At 45.0% G+C, this 23,599-nt stretch overlaps 1 protein-coding gene across 4 annotated transcripts in view; it reads left to right on the forward strand.

The window, feature by feature from the left end:
* TMEM108 (transmembrane protein 108) overlaps positions 1-23,599 on the forward strand; it is a 292,079-nt gene that overhangs the window by 71,007 nt on the left and 197,473 nt on the right. The window contains exon 1 of one of the 4 annotated variants that reach the window (XM_084754399.1): positions 15,208-15,263. The exons of the other annotated variants lie outside the window; for them this stretch is intronic. The gene's annotated coding sequence lies outside the window, so the exon portion shown is untranslated. Of the gene's footprint in view, positions 1-15,207; positions 15,264-23,599 lie in introns of those variants that run through there. 4 annotated transcript variants of the gene reach the window in all.

Raw genomic sequence — 23,599 nt, forward strand, 5'->3', positions numbered from 1 at the left:
GAGGCATCTCCCGGTGTGTTTGGGTTTGGAGTCAGGCCACAGCCCTGACATTTCTCAGTCCTATGGCTCAGCTGCCCAGCCTGGCTCTGGCCTCCTGCCTGTTGGGCCTGAGAGCATGGGTATGTGCCCATCTCTTGCTTACCTGGTGCATAGTGCCCCAGATAGCTAAGATCATCGGAGCTCTGGGGTGCCCGTCCAGTCTGACTTTACAAACACAGTGTAAAGCTGTAGACAGAATAGAACGTGTGGTTCTCCTCTCACTGTGGACGTTGTTCTCACATAATCTTGAAGTAACGGTCATAGGTGGGAACAGGCTCATTTTTACGTAGGCGAGATTGAAACTCAGAGCTTAAATGATTTGTTGAGAAAGTACAGGAAGTGCAGCGCTGGCGTTTGAACCTAGGACTCCGGCTTCAGCACCCGAGCTTCCTTGTCGGCGTCTTTACCCTGATTCCTTTTGAACTGAAGATTCTCCCACTTTCTTTCCTCATTGTCAAGGCTCTCTTTAGTTAGAGTTTGAATTAGGGCTTCCGTATCTATGAATGCGTTCATTCCGTGAATATGTGCACGCACGTTCCTTTGTTTCGTTCTTTAATATTCCACATCCATGTTACCAGGTCCTACCCTACATGTCTCTGTAAGCGGCCACCTCTGCATTGGTAATAGGGAACAAGATGCATACATTCTAAGCATGGTGAATACGTGCACAGAGGTTATCTACCCACTGGCTTTTTCTTCTATACTTTAGAGAAGAGTTTCTTAAACACTTTCCACTTGTAACTCTTTTTTACCTGCAAATGAATTTGTATCCCAGGGAGTATAAGTTATGAAATAATAAATAATGCTAATAATAACTTATAGAGAAACTTAATTTGGTGTACATATGATTTTTACTATTGTTAAGGAAAGCAAATTTGCATACCAGTGATGAGTGGGTGGGCTTCTTTATTTTTTACATGATGAATTAAATCTTGGGGGCTGGAGAATTGGATCAGTGGGTAAAACACTTTGTCACATGTGCCTTGAGGACCAGAGTTTGGATCCCCAGCTGGGTGAGCAAGGTAGCTTGCTTCTAATTCCAGAACTCAAGACAAGGCAATGTAGAGACACACTAATTTGACACATGTTGAGCATGATGTAAGTATTAAAAATATTAAAACACTAAGTTTGTTCAATAAAATGATAGTTTCTTTAGGAGCAGAACATTCTGGACATGCATATCTTCGTTCAGGTTGCTCTTCCCACAATGACAAAAGTAACTCAGGGGGAGAGAGAGTTAATTTTGCTTATGGTTCTGTATCACGGTTCATCCTCAAAGGCAGTCAGGGCAGACAAGGCAGAAACAGGGATGTGGACAGGAGCTGACGCAAGATGCTATGGAGGAATGCTGCTTACTGCCTTGCTCAGCCTGCTTTCAAACAAGAACTCAGGACTACCAGCCCGGGAGCACCACCACTCACACTGGGGTGGGCCCTTCCCCAGTGTTCATTAAGAAAATACTGTGCAGTCTTACCTCGCTGCAGCTTCATCTTCTGGAGATATTTTTCTCAGTTACACTCCCACCTCACAGATGACTGACATGTGTCAAGTTGACAAAAAAAAAAAAAAACCCAGCCAGGAAAAATACAATAATAACAGTGCATAATATACAGACACTGTCCTTGGGAACTGGGGGTTGTGATACCATGAGCAATGCAAACTGCTTCTTGTGTCTTTATACCCAACGCTGCAGTGGAGTTGTATGACCCAGCACAGATGGGTGCTGCCGCAAATACCTTGTATTCATTTTGTGTTCGATTTTGAATTAACTTTTGACCATTGCACATCCAGAAACTTTTTAGTGTGGCAAAGACTTTTGCAGCTCCCACGTTCAGTTATACCACCCCGTATGGGGTCACACCCCAAAGTTTAAGAAGCTTTACCCTAAAACGAAAACGTTACAACACTGAGAAAAAGAAATTAAAAGGGGCACAAGATGATGGGAAAACCTTCCGTGTTTAGAGAGCGACAGAATTAATCATGAGAAAATGGCTATATTACTAAAGGTAGTCTATGGATTTAGTGCTATTTATGTCAGATTTCCGAGGACACCTTTCACAGAACTAGAAAAAGACACAAAAGTTCCTGTGGAAATACCAAAGATTTTGAATAGGCAATGGAAGTGTGTATCACAATGCTTGACCTCAAATGATAGTATAAAGCCATAGTGACAAGGTTAGGATAGGATGGCACCAAATAGACATGTAGACCAATGGGAGAGAATAGAGGACCTAGAAAGCATAGGCACCTAACTTGGTACAAAGGCATCAGAAACATACAATGGGAAGACGACACAAACGGTGCTGTGAAAACTGGATGTTCATGTAGAAGAATGAAATTAGATCTGCGCCTCCCAACCAGCACAGAAATACATTCAAAATAGACCAAAGACCTTAATATAAGACAATGCCCCCCCCAAAAAAACCCAACCCTGAAACTACTGGGGAAAAATGCCTATGTCAAGAGATAGATAGGCACGGGCAAGAACTTTCTGGAAAGGAAGTAATGCCAAAAGTTGACAGGTGAGGTTACATGAAAATAAAACACTTCTGTGCAACAAAGGAAACTACAGAGTAAAGAGACAGCAGGGTGTGGGAGAAAAACTTTGCCAGATATGCTTCAGATAGGGGTTAATATTAATATCTGTACTATATAAGGAATTGCATAAATTAAACACCAGGAGGCATAATCTTTCAGTCTTGGGTTGATTGCTGAACAAACAGTTCACAAAAACCAAATGGCCAATAAATATTTTCAACAAATGGCCAATAAATATTTTTTTAAATATATATTTATCATTCATACAGTATTCTGCCTGCATATGAGCCAACAGGCCGGAAGAGGGCATCAGATCTCATTATATAGATGGTTATGCGCCACCATGTGGTTGCTGAGAATTAAACTCAGAACCTTTGGAAGAACAGCCAGTGTTCTTAACCTCCGAGCCATCTCTCCAGCCCGCCAATAAATATTTTTAAAATGTTCATCATCCTTAGCCTTCTGGGGAAATGCAAGTTGAGATTACTTTGAGATTCCTTCTCACCCTAGTCAGAATGGCCATCATCAAGCAAACAACAAATGGCGAGAGTATGTAAGGAAGAGGAGCCCTGACTTAGTGCTGGTAGGAGTGCAAACTGGTGTAGTCATTATGGAAATCAGGGAGTGGGAAGGACCACATGACCCAGCTGTACCACTCCTGGGCACAGACTCAAAGGATGATGCGGGGAAGTCTTCATCTTGACAGCCCATCCTGGATCATGAGATGCCTGTTCAGCCGTGTTTGCTGCTCCATTATTCACAAAAGCAAGGAAGTGGAGCCAGTCTAGAGGTCTGTGAGCAGGTGAATGGAAATTAAAGTATGATGTACACATACAGTGGAAATTTACTTAGCCTTAAAGCAAAATGCAATCGTGACTTTTATAAGAAAGTGTGTGTATGAGGGGTGTGGGGAAACTAGAAGTTTCCATGTTAAGTGAAATAACTCAGTCTGAGAAAGACAAATACCCATTTTTCCCTTATATTCATGTCTTGGATTTTTCACTTGTGTGTGTCTGTGTAGATGTGTGTGTTTGTGTGTGATAAAACCAGAAAGGGAACCATCACCAGGACAAGGGGGGCTTTAGGGGGGAGAGAGAATAATGGAATAGATATGGCTTGAAAGGAGAAAGGGGAACCCTGCAGGGAGGATGGGGGAGGAATGGGGGGAAGGGGACCATCGGGTGAAGGGTGGGGTACTGAGGAGAGAAGTGAGACAGGAAGTTCAACATAAATAAAGTGGATGAAAATGTCCAATGGGAGGCAGACCAGGCTCCAGGAACAAACCGCTTTGTCAGACCAGGCTCCAGGAGCAAGCAGGCAAACTGGTGTGTCAGTTGAAAGTAAATTATTGCAGCCACTGCAGCCTTGGGGGAGGAATGGGGGGGGGGGAGTTTAGGTTGCAGGACACAGCCCGTCCTGCTACTAAGTGACGTTCATGTTCCTGAAAAACATCATGCTGTAAAAAGCTGTGCCGAGCAAACTACAGGCCTGGGGGCGGTGTGTGTGTGTGTGTGTGTGTGTGTGTGTGTGTGTGTGTGTGTGTGTGTGTGTGTGTGTTGCGTGCACTGGTGCCATTGTATTCTACAACTTAATTAAAGGTTGCAAGGGTCAGCGGAGTCATATCCCTCAGTGCTGTAGCCACTGGTACGTGGTGCCCACATACCATGCTCATGCAGGTAATTGTATTCAGATGCAATGGGTCACGCACACACACAAATAAAAAGACATTAAAGGGGGAGGAAGAAGAAGCAGGAGAGATGGCTCACAGGTCAAGAGCACTTATTGAGAACTCTGCTTCATTCTCAACACCCACAGAGTAGCACGTGATAGCCTGTAACTCCAGGTCCAGGGGATCCAGCGCCCTCTTCTGGTCTCTGTGGGTACTAGATACACACAGTCCACTCATATACATGCAGGCAGAATCCTCATGCACACAAAGTAAAACTAAATAAAGCATAAAGAAAAGTAGAAGGGGACTTGGGAAGCACAGATTTAGTGGAAGGAAGGTTGAATAACAGGGAGATGGGAAACTTTGTCCAAAGCACATTTTATTTATATATGAAATTACAAAAGAATCAATTTAATAAAAAGAGCCCAGAAACTTAATAAAAACAGTAATAGGGTTGGCACGTTGAAATGGCTGAGGAATACAGAAAGGCTATGAGCCTCTGCCTTGGGAAAGCCTTACGCGTGCTTGTAGAAGAGGCACCAGAAGGGTTGCTCGCCGATTAGTGCGAAGGGGAGGAGGGGGGTTGCCTGACACTGGATGTGATGGCAGCAGCAGGGGTTGGTGGGGACTCAATGGCTGATGAGTTGGGCACTTGTGATCCCAGCACTGAGGAGGCTGAGGCAGGAGGCTGGCGAGGTGAACACCAGCCTCAGCTACATAGGCAGGTCTTGTCTCAGACAGGTGTGTGCAAGTGTTTGAGTCCAGCAGATGTGGTTCTCTGTGGTTACAGATGAAATAGCTCAGCCGTGAGGGTTGGGTTTTTTTTTTTTAATCATTCAGCTGAGTTCAGCATTTGCACAAGTACAAATTTATATTTTCAATGTATGCATTATAACAAAATTGGCTTTACCAACTTTCAAGATCTATAACCTGCCCCCACCTTTAAAAAAATATACAGTGGCTACCTGTGAGGTGAGGAGTCATGTAAAGATGGCTCCTAAACATATTTACAGGCAGTGTCTCATAAGAGTCCCTTCTTAGTCGCACAAAACAGACGTATGTTAATTTTTTGGAGGTCACACAAAAATCTCCCATGTTCCATCATGGCCTTCTAAAGATGACCCCATGTCGTTATTGCTCTTGAGCTAAGGGCCACATTGGGGCCCAGGCCTTGATGTCTACCTGTCATTTTCTCCTCAAAGATTGTCTTTGACTGATGGCCCAAGAAGATGCTGAGTTGCCTCTCTGTTACTTGGTGTCGCGCATCTGTGCTCATTTGTTAATGGGTTACTGTGGAGGGGCAGAGAGAGGTGGTCCCCAGGGTTGTCTTAGCTGACTTCAGGACATGGCTGGGTGTACTGGACATTTGTGAGTATCACTGTTAAACCTGGGGATTTCTGGGAGTGTTAACTTTTCAGGTCAGCTTTGAGAAGAAGAAAAGTCCACTAGAAAAAGTGTCCCTATAATTTTGGTGCTATGAGGGAGCACCGGGCTATCACCAGTAGATTGAATTAGATCCAGGATATCATCTTCTCATTAGACAGGGCAGCTGTGTTCTCATGTGTTCATTGGGGTTGCAAACAGATGAATGTGGCCACCGGGTAATAGACTAAAATGAGAAATTGTGACACTGTGGGGTGTGATGGTGCGCAACTAAAACTCAGAGAGCACTGCCCAGGTGCCAGGCTCACAGGGACTCATTGATTTTTTTGTTTTTTTGTTTGTTTTCAAGACAGGGTTTCTCTGTATATCCTTTGCTATCCTGGACTCGCTTTGTAGACCAAGCTGGCCTTGAACTCACAACGGTCTGCCTGCCTCTGCCTCCCAAGTGCTAGGATTAAAGGTGTGCACTGCCACGCCCCAGCTTTTTGACTCATTGGTTCTTAATGCAGTCTGTGAGGAAGTTGTTGTCATTGCTACCCCCATTTGATAGGGAGAATGGGGTTCAAAGAGGATGGCCTTTCTTTTTGGAAGATTAAATAACTAATAAGGTGAGGTGCTGAGGTGGAGAGCCAGGGTCTTGGCTTCCAAGCTTGCACCCCTGGTAGCAAAGAAGGGTGGAGCCAAAGGCACAGCTGCTAGCCACGCCTCTCTCACTACACAGTTCCTCCAAGCAGCCTTGACTGTTAAGGGAAGAGTAAAAGTAACACGCCTTTGCTTTCTCAGTGTGTGTGTGTGTGTGTGTGTGTGTGTGTGTATCTGAGAAGGGGGAGGGAAGAGGTGTTTGATGAGCACAGACTATGTGCCCAGCACTGTGCCAGATACCCTTCATGTGACATCATCAGTCGCTGCCCCTGTGGCTGTCACCAGGCACTTGTCAAGTTCACTGTTGAGTCTCGAGTCCCTGCCATTTTCAGAGGATAGATGCGCTACCATCTGTTCTCAAGTGTGGGTTTTCTTATTGCCTGTCTTATTCATGTGATTTCACATGGTGCAGGGGCCTATTTTTAAAGCAAGGCAGGCTATTTGTATAAAATTTAGGCAAAGGATTTGAATTGTCAGTCTGAAGAGGAGGAAACTCAAAAGGCCATCAACAGCCAGACATCATGGCAAGCACACGCATGTACGCGCGTGCGTGTGCGCGCGCGCACACACACACACACGCCCCTACACACCTGCAGTCCCAGCACTCAGGAAGCCGAGACAAAAGAATGATGGCTGGGCTGCGTGGTGGAACCCTGCGTCAAAAAGGAAAGTATGGAAACAGCGGCCATTAAGAAAGACAAGCCAATCCACCAGCAGCAAGAGGAGCACAAATTAACTCACCGTGATATAGTATTTCTATAGCAAATTAGAGAGTTAAACTATACCAGGTGTTTCCGGTGCCCCCACCTATTGTTGATGCTGTTACATGGCACCACCTGCAAATAACAGGGCTGGTCAGACTCCCTGACCCACCAGTGACGCCCTTAAGCTGAATGAAGAGGGAAGGAGGAAGACATGGCGGGTGGTAATCTAATATGAAGTATTTGCTCAGGGTCATTGCGGTGGTGAGCTGTTTGCAGGTAACTTCAGTGTCCTTGGGAAAGTGAGTAGCTCAATACAGGCAGCGGTGAAACAAATGATTAGATGGACATTTCTCAGGGTGGGCTGATCTCAGGGGCATCAAAGTGCTAAGCGGGAAAAGCTAGAAAAAGAAGACCATATAGTGAAGACTTGCTTTCCTCTAGTGTAGTACATGCACACGATATGATATGTGTTTTCTAAGTGCCCCCATGAAAGATACACTTACTAAAGCCGGGATGCTTGATTGAGGCCCTGTGAGGGCTATAGAGGGGTGAAGGTTAAAAGGTAGAGCAATAAATAAATAAAGCAAGAAAGAGTCTTGCCAGAACCAGTAAAGACAATGTGCCATGAGGATCTCGGGGTCCTGAGAAGGAAAAAAAAAATGAGGACATGTAAGTCAGAATAGAAATTATACATAATCCCACTGATTTTTATTGATGGTCTTAAAACTTTAAAACGTTGGCATGTTATTCTAGTATTCCATATGTGCCTTATATACACAGGTGTTCATGTGAACGGCCATGTATAGATGTATGTACACATACACATTTATTGACACAAATTGTTGGGGATCAACTACAGCATCTTTTTGTAACCTGGCTCTGAAGGTGGACCGAGCTGCCTCTGGGATGCCTTCTCCCCTTAGGCTGGCTTCTGTGCCATCAGAGTCAGTTGAGCTGTAATCTGACGTGGGTCCAACATAACTCAGAACCCACAACTAGATGTCCTTCCTGTCTGGTGGGGGGAGGGGTATGTGGAGAGCACTGATTGTGAGAAGATATCAGTGTTTTCATTCCTTCATATTCAATTATGATAGCACTGACTTGCTTGGTGATGCTGGAAATTAAGAATTTCCCTATCAGCCAGGTGTGGTGGCACACACCTTTAATCCATCCCAGCACTAGGGAGGTAAAGACAGGCAGATCTCCGTAAGCTTGAAGCCCAGCCTGATGGACAAAGTGAATTTCAGGACAGCCAGGACTGTGACACAGAGAAACCCTGTCTCAAGAAATTTTTTTCTTCTTTTTAACAGACCACGTTGGTCCCAAGTTGGACAGTGATGTTGAAACTTGGTCTGATGTGCCAGGGAGCCATTCCTTGTGATGACCTAATGGCTTTTGCTAGGCTACAACCAAGCAGCTCCTGATGACTGCCCGAGAACAGGTCAGTCAGTGGAGAACAGTTCAGAGCTTTTCTTCTCCGTTTTGCGTCTGAGCTGTGACCTGTCCTTAAGCAGGAGTGTGCACCTCTTATTCCTACGTGTCCCAAAAGCGCCCGGTGAAAGACTCTAAGCAGTCCAGGCTCCTTGTACAAATCCATGAAGGCCTCCTAACGGAGTCTCAGATTTCACATCATCATACTGGGAGCTGAGCACTGCCCAGTATACCGTTGGCTGCTGTTCCCATGGTGATCGCTGCTGACATTGCAGGTCCTTCATCATCACTTTCTCTTCAGCAGGTGGTCTTGCGATATCTTTGAGCAGGGACCCGGGGACAGGAACGCCATATATCTGTGTCTGTCTGTTTGGAGGTGGCTAGCTCAGTTATTATGTTTTACTCTAAGTACAAGATAGTCACAGGCCAGGGCACAGTCATGCTTTAACAAAGATTTGTGACACTGTGTTGAATGCATTATATTTGGGAGGGGGAAAAATAAGACCTAACTCTTTTTCTTCGGTGGTTCAAGCTCTTGGGCGTAACCCAGGCATGTATGGGGTTTGCTGGGCTCTAGCACACAAAATCCCATGAGTGGGAGAAACTGTTTCACAATACTGATTTGAGGATGGGGAATGGCTCAGTAGGTAAAGTGCTTAGCATACAGGCTCATGGACCCACGTATGGATCCTCAGCACCCAATTTAAAAAAAAAAAAAAAGTTGAACGCAGGAGGCAAATATCTATAACCCCTGTGCTGGAGGTGGGGGAGGGGGGCTGGGGAGAGAGTGCAGTCAAGCAGATCCAGCCTAGCCAGACTCAGAGCCTCTGCGTCTAAAAAGCAAGATGGAGATCAATTAAGAAAAATACCCAGTGGTTACCTCTGGGCTGCATAACCTGCACATGCCACACATACGCACACATCCATGCTAACACATACATACAAAGCATATAAACACTCAGATACACAAAAGGGGAGGCAACCCTCCTGGCTTGGGGTTTATTATTAAAAGCCGCTCTCTCTGGTAGCTGGGCTCAGTTGTTGATGCTTGTTATCCCAGAGCTCAGGGGACAGAAGCAGGAGTACCAGGGATTCAAAGCCAGTGTGGGGACCATGAGATTGTCTTAACAGTAACAACAGCTAAAACAAAGGTAAAAAACGGTAACAATTAAGGGGGACGGACAGGGAGCCACATGGTAATCAGTTGGCTTCTGACCACCTGCTAAGTGGTGAGGTTTGAGTGGTTCCCCACAGCCAGCGTCTTAGGATTTTATCGCTGTGAAGGGGCAACATGACCACTCAAGTCATAAAAAGGAAAACATTTCATCTGGGGCTGGCTTACAGTCTCGGACGTTTGGTCCACCATCATCATGGCAGAAGGCATGGCGGCGTGCAGGCAGACATGGTGCTGGAGAAGGAGCCGAGAGCTCTACATCCGGATCTGCAGGCAGCAGAAGGAGGCTAGGTCACCCTGGCCAGACTTGAGCGTATGTGAGACCTCAAAGCCCACCCTCACAGTGACACGTACCCTCCAACAAGGCCACACCAACTAAAAGTGACACTCTGGCCAAGTATTGGAGCACAGGCGTCTTTGAGAGCCATTCCTGTTCAGGCCACCATACCCAGCTACCCCACGCTGAGGAAGCTGATGTCAGAACCACCTTAATGCTCCCCAACTTTCAGATTTTACCAGAATCTAAAGTGATACCGTAATTTATCAAATTGATCAGGTTTTATTTTTTTTTTCCTTTGCCTCTGAGAAATATGTTGCTCCCCCTATGTTAGTTTGGGACTTAATGGTTGTAGAATATTGTAACGTGGCTTGATAAAAGAAAAAAATCAGGGTTTTGAGGTTAATTTAATTATTCATTTGCATTAAGTTCTGGGCTTGCAAAATATTTCACAGATGCCTTTCTTCTGTTCTTCCCAGCCTGCCTACTTCTAACTCCAGCTCAGTGACTGAGCGATCTTCCCCTCCCCCTCCCGAACCGCCTCTCTTACTTTAATGCAAAGATACCAGCCTGCCCTACCTCACAGGTGGTCCTAAAACCCGATGCCATTTTGTCGGTAGTCTTTGCAGACCCTGCCCAGCTTTGGAAATGTAGGTGTCATGTAGGACACGGGCTGGTAAAGGGTATTTTTCCGTTGTATTTGGCAGGAGGCAGTCAGGGGGCATCTGATGGCATCTCTCTTGGGTCCTCCAGTTTGAAAAGTTCTCAGAGATCCACGTCAGAGACCGGGGGGGGGGGGGGGGGGGGGAGGGGAAGGAGAAGAAAGAACCGAGAGAGAAAAGGGGCCAGGCACGCACTTCCACCCACGCACTCGGGGTCCCATTCAGCATATGAGATGCCTTCATTCAGCAGCTCTCTCCTGCTTTGTATGCAAAGACAGAAGCTCTTGTGATAGCGTGGAGGATAAACACTCATTTCCCCAAACATCCAGATGCAGTTGGCTCCGACCATCTGACGCAGCCAGCTCTCTCTTTAGAAGCACAGCTCATTTAGACTTCATTCATTCACACGCCTCAGTACTTTGTCTGGGGTAAATCTGCTCGGCTTTGTTTTGTCTACAAAGAAGGGGACCCACAGAGCAAGTTTCCAGTGTAAATACTTTTGCTAAGAAACACATTTAACCTGCCCGCTTAACAAGGGGATGGGGTTTTTTTTTTAAAGCTTCCTTGCGTCTATTTGCATCCTAACCATGCACTGATTATGAGTGATTCCAGCCATTAAGGTAGTCCTTGGAGGGCCGCTACTTGAAAATATTTTATTAGCACTTAATTTGAATTCCTCTAATAAAACTCCATTTCTTTGACTCGCCCATAATTCAGTGTATTGTCATTCACATCTTCCATTTATCCTTATGAACTTGTTAAATAGCATCCATGTTAATTCTGTTCCCCTACCTCTAGATACTGTTGGATACAATTACATAGTTTGGAGCAAGATTTTCCATTATTCTCCATTGTTTCTTTTAGGATAACTATGCCCTTGGCACTCAAACATTTGGACAAAGAGCAGGATTGCCTGTAAGAAACCCAAGTAGGAGAAATACGATTTGTTAGCCCCACAATATCTAGATTTGAGTGGAAGCAGAGGCCAAGTGGCCCCTAACATATAACTTGGTCAGAATTTTTTTTAATGGCTTCGTTATTCCTAAAACGTGTGCACAAGATTAGCTAGTGAATACTGGGTGTATGACTTGTCATGTCAAGGCTTCTGTGCCTGTGTATCTTTTGGGGCTCTCATTGTGTTCCCTAAGAACTGACTTTTAATATCAGGCAGTCTGTGGTGTGATAGGAACAGCAAGGGGTGGGGGGTGTTGAAAGCATTGCCTGTGTTCCTTATATCCATCCTGGGCCCGCCCAGCTTCAGATATCTGGGGAGGGAACACTGACCACGCACCAGCCAACCAAGAAAAGGAAGTCCCAGCCCTGATATAGCTCCCTCTTAGGATGTAAGACTCTCGACCTTGAAGAGAGACGGAGTCAGTCCTCTGCCCCTTGGATTGAGTTGTTCGTCCGTCTGTGTGTTGTCAGAACTGCCCTAGCCATCCTGCTGTGGTTATTTGTGATGCTATAAAAGGTAGTTATGAATCCTGTCGTGTCTAGACTCTCTTCAGTACTGGGGCTCCACAATACTAGGTAACACAGTAGCTTTGGACTAAGCAAATGGCTAATGTTTTTGAATATTTGCTTTCAATATGCCAGATACTGTTCTAAAGGCTTTTTTTTTTCCTGTGCCTTCTTTTCAACCTGTAGCCATGAAGTCAGTGCTTGTCCCATTCCACAGATAAGGAAACAAAGACACAGAGATACGTTTATGTAGCATTGCTTCGAAAAGGAAAACGGTTGCTTATTTTCATAGTTTAGGCTTTTTCTGCATCTCAGAACTTTGAGACTACATCTGGGTGACTGTACTTGGTCTAATACATGTGTCCCCTGCTGTTCACAGCTCTTGAGCCCAGAGATTCTGAATCCTGGCCCACAACACTGTCCAGAGACTTGCTGCCTCTTTCTCTTTATCTGCGTTACAGACTTGGACCTCTTGGTCTGATGGGACCAAGTCTTAGAGACTATGGGCAGTTATTGGGGGAGGGGGGTGTTACAGTGTATTATATCTGATAGCTAACTCTATGTAAACACCCACAAGCACTGTGTTAGTTACTTTCATGTCACTGTGATGGAACACCTGGCAAAAGATGGTTGAGGGAAGAAAGGTTCACTTGGGGCCATGGTTTTACAAGGGTCAGTCTACCATGCAGGGGAGGCGTGGAAGAGCAGCCTAGATCACGGAAGTGAGCACACATGGCAGAGGTTTGTGCACATCATGCTGGGCCAGGAGGCAGAGAAAGAGAGGCGGAAACTGAAGGCTGGGTATATGCCTTCCCAAGGGCCACTCCTAGTGACCTTTTTCTTCAGGGTGTACCCATTGCTGCAGCCTCCCAAGAAAGCACCAGAAGCTTCGTGTTCCAAACAGGAGCCCATGGAAGAGGCCTGAGATTCAAGCCACAACTAATACGCAGTTTATTATCTGCTTCTTTATTAACATCTATTAATGTGCAAGCACGTATATAGGCACACATGAACATAACCACTTAACACATCTATGCTTATGTATGTAGATGAATTTTGTTAAGCAGTATACATTCTCAGCAATAGATGTTGGAATTCTGCCCTTGTCAGCATGCGCACACACGCGTGCACACACACACACACACACACACACACACACACACACACACACTTCATTCATTTTGAAGGGCTATATAGTACTCCATTGTGATCACAATGCTATAGTTTAACAACATTTAGATTTTTCCAGTTTTATTCTACTGCAGTCATCTATTAAGCATCCCTAGAACTATTTCTGTAGGTATATTTATCAGATACTGTCAGAGGCTCATTGATAAAATAGGATGTGGGGTTTTTTAAAGCATCCTTTAACACTGCCAAATTGTTCTCCAAAATGATTATACTAATTTATACATCCACTAATGGCATATGAGAAGATCATTTTCTCTGTATCTTTGTCAACAATGAGAATGAGAAAAATTTGAGTTTGTGAATCTGTTGATGGAGACGGAATCAGATTTTAGTACATGTCTTCAGTAGCTGCCATGTCTAAAATTTGTTTCAATAACGTTGACTGAACATGTGTCACGTCTCATCATTGGACTAGGACATGTGACCAAATGCTGTTCTTATCCTTTAAAAAGCCATGAGAGTGTAATTTTCTAGAAGAAATTAAAAGCTGTCAGTAGTAGAAGATGCTGTATGTCTTTTGTTCTTTGCTGGCAGGAAAGTACTGTCAGGTAAAACATGGCAATGATACTCGTGTCCCCATGGACTATGTCCATGCTTGGCCACATTGATGGTGTCCACTGGTGTCCATATGAACACTGTCTACCTCTGCCTACATTGATAGTGCCTACCCATGCACTCATGGACAGTGTCCACCTCTGCTTATATTGACAGTGTCTACCCATGCACACATGGGCAGTATCCACCCTTGCCTACATTGATGGTGCTTACTCATGCACACATGGGCAGTGTCCACCCCTGCCTACACTGATGGTGTCTACTCATGCCCACTCTGGTTTCTGCTCCTTCCCTTCCTAACTTGGAAGTTCTCCCTTCTGCAGCACTTGCCTCATTTTCCTTGTGGAGAGCAGTTGGCTGCAGCAGAAATGCCTTTCCATCTCCCTCCACAACCTTGTTTGAATATTGCAGGTGTCGTATTGGAAGCAAGCATTCGCAGTCACCCATTGTTGGGCTCCTTCCTAAAAGGACACCAAGCATGTGTGGGATTGCTTGGCAGTGCCCCCAAGAGCTAATTCATTCCTTTATGCTCCTTCTCCTGCAGAGATTGTCAGAGAAGGTGTCTCACTTGGGGTACCTAAATTAGATCACAGACATGTTGAGTATTTCTTTAGAATTCACTGCAAGAAAATAAAATGAATACAGCAGCGTTAGTCATTTGAGGCAATGTTTGTTCTGTTAGCAAAATAAACTAAGGGAATAAGGTGCAACCTGTAAGTTGAAATACCTATGTGCTAGCTGTTAAATAGAGGAGGGTCCCAAACACACACATCCTGCTGGATTTGTGAGTATAAGGGTGTGTGTGTCAAGGCCAGAGGTCAACGTCAAGTGTCTTCCTCGATTCTACCTTGTTTTTTGGGAGATGCTCTGTATCTATCTATCTATCTATCTATCTATCTATCTATCTATCTCTCATCTCTATCTCTATCTCTCTTCAACTGCACGACCCTTCAGCCCCTAAACCTGGGTTTTCTGAATAGAGACATCTTTAGATATTTTGACTCTTTTATGTAGCTAAGAGTGAGGATTATCTGTAGTTCTGTAAGAATTGAAATCTCTCTGGAGCTACCTAGGGTAGTCACCATAGAAGTGTCCATGCTCGATGCATTGCCTTGGGCCTGTGGATATCTTTTTCCTTTGGGACAGGAGCAGGGTTCCAGGTTGCCCAACACCATTGTGCTCTCCAGGCCCAGCGCTCAGTGAGGCCTATGTGATAGCTCTCCTCTTCACAGCTAGCCAACCAGCTCCTAAGAGTGTGTGAAAAGATAAGAGAGGAAGGAAGCCAATCCCCATTAAAGGGGCTGGAGCAGGCTAGTAGTTGCTAGGCAAGTTAAAGCAATTCAGTGTCCTTGCCAAATGCCTGCCTCGCAAATAGGGAAACTTTCATGGAAGGGGAGTGAGATGGGGGTGCTTGTTGGTTGCCATAGGAATGTTTCCATGATTGGAACCAGACCACAGAGTGGGGAGAACAAGCCGGCAGCCTCCATGGCTCTTTCTGCTTAGGAATGGAAACACGCAGTGGGTGGTGGAGCCCGAGGTAAGCCCAGGGAGGAAGGAGCAAAGACCCGGATGCTCTGGGAGTGAGGGTGGGCAGAGGAATAAGAACTTAGCAGTTCGTGATGAAATGCAAGCCCTGGCCAGGTGAAGCCTAGAGGCCACGTGTATTCAAAACTGGGAGACCTGTGATTGCTTGGGGGTACTCGGAAGACTTGATGCGAGTAGGAGAATTTACAATCTGGTCTTAAATCAGGGATAATTCTAATTAGACTCTGGGGGGGGAGAACCCCCAGATTTAAAATAGATGGATACTTAAAATAACGCAAGTCACTAGGAAAGACTACTTAGTCTGAAGGTATTTGGTATTTATGTAAACATGGCAGCGTATGTCTTCCATTTAGCTCATGAAGCAAAGGTGGTAATTAAAGGGTTTTTTTTTTTAATTAATGAATTATCCTGTAATTATCCCATTCAGATTCCTAGGGAGGGAAAAGCACAACTGGCCAAACTGAGCTACTGGTAGGAAAGCCTCAGAGGATCCTCTCACTGGGGGTTTTAATGTCAGGCGCCCTCTCACTGGGTGGCAGTTTCTGGGAGGGCTGCTTCTGGGCTTGTGTGGGGATGATAAGTGGCTGTTAGCAGAAGGTGGATGCGCTCTTGGTGTCTCCGGGATGAGTCAGTTTCTAGCGCTGAGGTAGGAGGTGATAGCTCTCCCATGCCTCGCAGAGTGGATGCTCTTATCCCTCTTGCAGGAGGAACATGAGCTCTGGGGTGCAGGCCCAGGTGATGAGTGGCCTAGCTGTGTGTTAACGGGGTTTGTGCATCAAAGGCTTCCAGTGTTTTATAGTTTCACAATCTTCAGTGGAGTTTTCTGTTTATCATGAGGTTTTACTTGTACGTGTGAACTATGCGTGAATTTTTTATCGCTTGCCATGTATTTGATTCATTTCCAGATGTTCAGAGGGCACTTAAGGTGGTTTCCTCTGTGGAATACGAAAAGAGATAGGGCTGGTGTGGCCCATCACTGTTTCTTTCTGTGTGTGTTTTTGCAGCACTAGAAATTGAACCTAGGATCTGGTATGTCTACGCAAATCCTCTACCAGGAAGCTGTATATCCAGCTATTAAAAACAACGACAGCCGGGCCTTGGTGGCACAGGCCTTTAATCCCAGCACTTGGGAGGCAGAGGCAGGCAGACCTCCGTGAGTTTGAGCTCAGCCTGGACTACAGATCGAGTTCCAGGACAGTTGTATAGGCTGGCTTCGAACTCCTCTTTTAGAGCCACTTTCCTCAAACCCTCCCACTTTAGCTTTTCCAGTAGATAACAGGCCTGTGAGACAAGGCTCAGCCTTTAATATATTTTTTGTTGGTTGGTTGGTTTTGATTGGAAGAATGGATTGTGTAAAGGAAAACTGACAAGTGTATTTATTGTCAAGTATTTGCATTCTAACACTGCAAACGTTCGTAAGGGGTCAGGAGTCACTTGTGGTTATTTGAGGCCAAAGTCAGTTTCTGTGGTCTGGGACAGCGGCACCATTGCAACTTTAGAATTACTAAGAGCTGGCAGGCTCATACCAGTCCACGAATTGGAGGCACGTTTGTTGCTGCCTGCCAAACTTTTATTTACTGAGAGAGTGCCATCCAATAAGAACGACTGTCCCTGGGCTCTGCAGACTTGCATGATTCTGACAAAGATGTCAACACACACACACTGATTGTAGTCTCTTAAAGAATGGTTTTCTTATCTAGAGCCCCTAAAACCCTAGAACAGCGCTGTCAAAAACGTAACAAAACCGCAAATGAGCCCGAAAGAGTCCATTTCTCAACTTCAATTCAGCTTTAACTAGGACTCAGTTTCATGACATTTAACACGAACCATAACTCTATCTTCACACAAAGGAGCGGCTAAGTCCAGTCAAGAGAAGCTCTCGGGCCTCCTCCAAACTCCCACTGCTTAGACTGGGCGACCCGAGTCTGCTACAGGGAGGCCCCTGCTTTCTACGTGTAGATCTGTGGAGTTTATACCCTTATGAGGAAATTCCCATCAGGCTAAGCTGGAACAGGCCTGTCAGAACGGAGCTATCTGCTGGGTGGCACCAGCTGTCTCCGCCCTTGTGCCTGAGTACAGCCTGGTTCCCTCATTGTCTTCGCTACAGATAAAAGTGTGCCAGCCCCCTCTTGCCTCCCCCTGTCCTGGCCGCAGCTTCCTCCTTTCCACTGCCTCACTGTGCTTCCTGGCTAGGTGACGCCTTTATCCTCCCCATTGTTCTGATTCCTACATGTGGTGGTCATTTCTCTCTCACCTGGGGGCAGCGGTCAAACATTCGGATCTCAGTCTGGTGCCTGATTGAAGTCATGTCTTTCACAGTCAGTGTGTTGATTTGGGTAGATTTAACGGAGACTGTTTGCCTCGGTCTACCCCTTGCCTTGAGTTTGTGTGGTGTTTGCTTTGGATAGGTCGGAGTTATTCAATAGTCAGTCTGTGGCCAGACTCTCTGAAGCTTAAAGTACGTCATTGGTCACTAGCCAGGAGGAATTACAAAGTGCTTCCTTCTGTTGGGTGGGTAAGTACTGACTTAGCCCACAGCCTTGACAGAAGCTTTGACATGCATTTTGTTTGGCTACCAACCATTTGTATAGAGTATAGCAGTGACGCTGTTCCTCAGTAGGTTACAGTAGAAGCGTGTCATTTCCTGTTGGGCGACGGCCACTTGCCAGGGACAGCATCCACCAAGCACTAATAAAATTCATCTTCTGTGTCTTAGAATGTCTCAAGTGAAAAATCTCCAGCAGAGCTTCTTCGAGTCCAGAGAGCAAAGGCCTTGGCCTAGGGGTGGCCTCTTGTCCAAGACAATAACCAGTCCTCCCTTGGCAAGGAAGCGAGCTTGGGAAGCAGGAGATAAGCCTGGGGCCGGTTTAGGTTAATCAGAAAAGGAATGCATGTTGCACCCAGTTCTCACTGCCGTCAGAAGGCTGAGGTTGGTGGGATGTGGGTCAGAGATAGCCTGAAAGCCTTAGAAGCAGCCCCAAGTCCACCCACCACAAGAGGCAGGCGTAACAGCAGGAAAGCTGCCGAGTTGTTCCAGGCCTCACTTCTCACCAGTTAAATAAGGGCTGGATGGCCCTGAGGTCTTTGGGTCACATCAAATGAAGGCCTGCAAAGCCCTGAATGAGTTTGAACGTGAGAGCGGTGTTCAGAGGAGGCATCACTGATCCTTTTTTCCTCTCTGTACAGCATTCATTTTGTGTGCTTGATTCATAAGGCCAGATCTTTAAAACCTGTACCTTTCCCAGGACCTTTCTCTCCTTAAGTGGTCAGTAATTCAGCTCAGGTGTTTCTACAGCGTAAAGGCCTCCAGTAGCCTCCAAAGGGAAACAAGTTAGTTCTTTTCCAACTTTAAGATCCCTGATATCAAGCCATGTACAGTGGTTCAGGCATATAGTCCGAGCACATGAGAGGCTGCGGCAGGAGGATCTCCATGAGTTCCAAGTCAGCCAGGACTACAGACTGAGAACCTGTCCCAAGAAAGAATGAAAGGGGCTGGAGAGATGGCTCAGTGGTTAAGAGCACTGACTGTGCTTCCAGAGGTCATGAGTTCAATTCCCAGCAACCACATGATTGCTAATGTAATCTGATGCCCACCTCTGGCCTGTAGATGTACATGCAGATAGATCACTGTATACATAATAATAAATAAATCTTCTTTTTTTAAAAGAATGAATGAAAGAGCTAGAAGAAGGGCAGGAGTGCTATGAAATACTGTGCTCTGACTATGACCTGACTGTTGTACAACTGAACTCAGCAGCTGTGGTTACCTACAGCTGGAGTGGGGAGGGGCTCCAGAGGCCCCGCCCCTAGCTGAGGAGGCATTGGTACTGATGGCAGCTGCCGGTGGGAGGATCACTTTTCTCTAGGCGCGTGGACCACCAGATCCCCAAATTCTCCCCTGCCCCAGTGGATGACCCCACATCCCTGTGCATAAGGAGAGCTCTAATTGGACTCAGCAGGTAAATAAGTAAATGTACTTTTTAAAAAAGCACATGAAGTTGGGAGAGGGAAATAATTGGTGTTCCAGAAGTGAGTTGGAGAGGCACATGAGGAGTAGCTTGGTAATTATGTGCATGGCTGAAATTTCCCAAAGAATAAAAATTAAAAAGATAAAGCAATGGTAGCAAAGAGGGAAGTTGAAGTTATTGCTGGGGTGAATTGGTAAACTGGCTCAGCTACAGCTGACAAAGCGAGAGGGGCCCCATGGCTCTTCATGTGGAAGTTTCTAGTGTAGACTGGCACTCTCCTTCAGGTTCTTGCTCATCACTCACGCAGAAGTGTCGGGGGAAGGGGGCGGCTTTCCTGTGATGGCTTCTTTTATCTGAGATAAACCCTGGGTCTTCAAGGTTCCAGCTAAAATCTTGGCTAGGATTCCAAGGGAAAGAAACATGTTGATTGCCTGTTACAAGCCAGGCATGTTGGATATTTTATATACAGTGCCCTGTTTAATTCTGTAAGCACCCTGCAAGATGAATAGCCATTATTTCCATTCGAGAGGTGGATAAAATGCTGAGCACTTTGCCTGGGGTCACACAGTTAGGAAATGGGCCAGGGTTTCTACTTCAGCTGTAAAGTCTGGTTACTCTTCACTAACACACAGTAGCAGATGCCAATGTAGAGCCCAGTGGCTTTATTGGATTCCATGGAATCTGAGGACTCCCGATCTCAAACAATAAGCGCAGGTGGGAAGGAAAGGTAAAGGCATGACTGAGTAGTCTCATTGAGAAGCAAAGGTTGTCAGCAAAGGCTGACAACCTCAACCATTCTTTGAAATAATTAAAAAACAAAAGTATTTGCAAATAATAGATTCATCCACATGTCCACTAATTGGCATTGTTGGTCAATGACAAAAGACAGATGAGTCCTAAATTAAATTTAACTTTCTATGATGGCCTTTGCTTCTTTTTGCAGTAAAGCATAAAGCCCTCATCTGGCCTTTTGGGCAGCCTTGCTATTTAGTGGTTCTGAGTTTCTCATCTTTTGGGCAGATGAGGGCATATTTGTACATTCGATGCCCTCCCTCAAGCCATGATAACTCTCTGTTAGGATTATGTAGTGGTGCGTTACAAACACTCCAATTATCAGGGTCGAGGAGCAAGAGTCATGGTTGTTGGGTCCATGGATCTTCTGGTCTGACGAAAGCTCAGTAGAAATAGCTCGCCTCTGCTCTACTGGGATCCCCTGGGTTGGCTGAGCAGCCAGTGACAGGCATGGTGTGGTGCTAACCCACCCCATGTGTGCAGCCTGCGCTGGGAGGACTACAGTAGCTGCGCTTCCTTGTGATCTCTCTAGAGAAACAGCTTCTTTCTGCACCCCCATCCCCCACATGGTCCTGGAGGCGGAAAGCCAGGCAAGGATGTTGCCATCTTTTATGACCAAATCAGCCAGCATTTCTCTCCTGTGCCCTGTTAGCTGAGGCCATCACAAAGCCAGCTCAGGTTCACGAGAGCGCAAGTAGGTCCCACACCCCGATAGGGGAGTACAGAGTGTCTGGAAAAGCCTTGCCGTAGCTGTTTTGGGACAATACAGACTTGTCACAGAGAGAAACCAGGCTTCAGGCTATATGCTGGAGACCAGATGCCGCTCTGGGCCTTTCTCTTCCACCTAAGGGAGCATATTGGCATGCAAATGGATCTGCCTTATTCCACTATAATTTACGCTTTTCAGAAAAAAAGCGAGTCGTCTGCAAATTTTTGGCAGTCTGTTTACTGTTGCACCCAAATGGCTTGTGCAGCGCCAGCAGATTAGGTTTTTGAGGTGAGGTTTATGTCAGACTTTTTCATCCTTTGTGACCTGCTTCCGGTTTCATGTTTTGGGACTGTGATCAGATTTCCACGTTGCATGCAAGTGGTGGGGGTTGGGATGGATAACTGATAGTTACACAAGCAACTCTGCAGGAACCCTTGCACTTAAAACTAAAATGTCAAGACAGTCGCGCCTCAATGCCGTGTGCTCCCCAATTTCTCCCTCCCATGTTTCATCGTGCCTGTTACCTCCTCTGTGGAGACGGAATGATTATTTAAGCCCCGTTTCTGAATGTTTACAAAATCAGGTGTTCTTTCAGGAATCCTGTGTCACAGAGACACAAACGTTGTGTTCTAGGCCTTTTTTAAAACAAAAGTGTGGTGTCCATGTGAAGCAGTGTTTAAAATTCATGAGCACTATTGGGGAGTTATAAGCAGGGTGCTTAGACACACATCATAGAGGTTCAGAAGCAAGCAACTCTCCGCGATGTCAGACCTCCCCAACTGCTGTGTAAACTATCTCCTTTTCCTCTCTTTTACAGTGTTGCATCTCTTTGATAAGATCCTTTTTTTTTTTAATGGAGATTCATATCATACTTTTCAATTCAATTTAAACTTTTCAGACTTGTAAATCAAAGGCAGAGTGCAGGAGGTCTGAGGTCCAGTCTCTGGCACCAGAAACAGAGAAACAGACAAATAGGAAAACGCAAAGTGAGTAAACAGATATCAGCAGTCAAAACCCTAAAACATATCACATAAAAAAAAAAACAAACATAGAATTTTTTTTTTGAAATTTATTGTTAGATTCTTTATTTTTTGCCGCCATTGACAGTGGTGTTTTTGACATGGCTTCCTAAGAGATCCATACTGAATATAAACACACAATTGATTTCTTTATTGTATATATTGCTTTCAAGACAGTTACATTTGCTAAATTTTACTAATTACAAATTGAGCATCCCTAGTCCAAAAATCTAAAGTGGTCCAGCATTGAAAATTTTAAACATTGTCTAATACCACAAATGGAAAATTCCACACCTGACGCACAGCATAGCTCATAGTTGAAATGTGGGTGCTGGACAGATCTTGTGTGAGGATTGAGCTGTCAAAGTAAAGTGTTAGGCTAGGCAGTTATGTGTTAATATAACCGATCCCTAAGATAATCTGTTAAGTAAGAGGAAGGCTGCTGTGCTCACAGACGTGGAGGTTGACTCTGTGACCGATAAACGCTGTTGTTTTGGGACTATGATGGCACAAGCCTATGGGGGAAGAAAACTTCTTCACCTCTTGACCAAATGCAAAGAGAGAGGAGAGAGGAAGACATGGAATCTCCCATCTTCAGGGGCACACTCTGAGTCACATAATTCTCCCATTACGTGCCTCCTCTTTAGGGTTCTATTGCATCCAATAATCCCACAGTCTGAGGAGCAAGCCTAGGACAGTTGGGCCTTGGTGGATATTCCTGACCCAATTAAAGTATGTGTGGAGCATAAATGAATTATGTGCTTAGATCTGGTCCCACCCCCAAAAAATCTCATTATGCACATGGAAATATTTGAAAATCTAAGAGAAAAAAAAGGAAAGAAATCCAAAATACTTCTGGTTCCAAATATTTTAGTTAACCTGGATAGCAATTTATCTTTAAGTTCTTCAGTAATTTCTACAAAAGCATACCTGTAAATAATGTTTTATCGTTTCCATGATCGTTTTTATATATTGTTCCTTTTGATATCTTTGTATCCTAGCCAGGACTTGCAGGATGTTAAACACATGTTACTAATGTAAGTACATGATGTCTGATTCATACTTTGTTATTTTTTGTATGTTTTTTATCAAATCAAGAATTTTTTTTAGTTTATTAGTTTTATAAGTTGCAAAGGAAATGGCTAGGGGTGCCAGTCATTGGTAGAGGCCTTGCCTGGCATGGGCTTGGCACCATCAAGAATAAAACAAACTTGTGAATGAATGCTGAATTTGGCCAAACATTTTTCTAGAAGGAATGATTTGACTATCATTTTTCTTTTAATTTGTTATTTCGATAAAATATATTAATTGGCTTCCTAAGTATTAAACCTATGTCCCTGTGGTGACCCCAATATGGCCAAATGGTTAAAAAGACTAGTGATGTACTTAGGATCGTCTCTGCTGTGTAAGATTTACCTGTAACATGCTTTTCTCGTCTGTCTCTGTGTTAGTTTGGAATCAAGGTGATGTCAAACATTGGGAAGCACTCTTGTTTCTCTCTCTCTCACCTCTATAATATTGAAAGAGTAATGTGAGACATTTGTTCCATGAGCATGTTACATAAATTGATTATTTTTAAAAATCACTGAACCTAATGATTTATTTGTTGGTAGGTTTTTAGTTGTGTGGCGGGTAACAGATGAGACAGGGCTTTTCTTTGCATCCTAATGTGGTGGTTTGAATAGGCTTGGCCCCCTTAGACTCATGTGTTTGAATGCTTGGTCCATAGGGAGTGGTACTGTTAGGAGGTGTGGCCTTGTTGGAGTAGGCGTGGCTTTGTCGGAGGAAGTGTGTCAGTAGGGGGTGGGCTTTGAGGTCTGAGAAGCCCAAGCCACTTCTC

This window comes from Acomys minous, assembly GCF_964271855.1.
Source record: "Acomys minous genome assembly, chromosome: 13".
NCBI classification, from domain to species: Eukaryota; Metazoa; Chordata; class Mammalia; order Rodentia; family Muridae; genus Acomys; species Acomys minous.